Raw genomic sequence first — 719 nt, forward strand, 5'->3', positions numbered from 1 at the left:
CAGACCCGGACCCATAGACCCGGACCCATAGATCCGGACCCATAGATCCGGACCCACAGACCCGGACCCACAGACCCGGACCCATAGACCCGGCCCCACAGACCCGGACCCACAGACCCGGCCTATTAGATCCGGACCCATAGACCCGGACCCATAGATCCGGACCCATAGATCCGGACCCACAGACCCGGACCCACAGACCCGGACCCATAGATCCGGACCCACAGACCCGGACCCACAGACCCGGACCCATAGATCCGGACCCATAGACCCGGACCCACAGACCCGGACCCATAGATCCGGACCCATAGATCCGGACCCATAGACCCGGACCCATAGATCCGGACCCATAGACCCGGACCCATAGACCCGGACCCACAGACTCGGACCCATAGATCCAGACCCATAGACCCGGACCAACAGACCCGGACCCACAGACCCGGACCCACAGACCCGGACCCATAGACCCGGACCAACAGACCCGGACCCACAGACCCGGACCCACAGACTCGGACCCATAGATCCGGACCCACAGACCCGGACCCATAGACCCGGACCAACAGACCCGGACCCACAGACCTGGACCCACAGACCCGGACCCATAGATCCGGACCCACAGACTCGGACCCATAGACCCGGACCCACAGACCCGGACCCATAGACCCGGACCCCACGGACGGGCCCGCCGTGCCCGGCCCTGCCCGGGCGGTTCCATCGCA

Source organism: Psittacula echo (assembly GCF_963264785.1).
Source record: "Psittacula echo genome assembly, chromosome: 29".
NCBI classification, from domain to species: Eukaryota; Metazoa; Chordata; class Aves; order Psittaciformes; family Psittacidae; genus Psittacula; species Psittacula echo.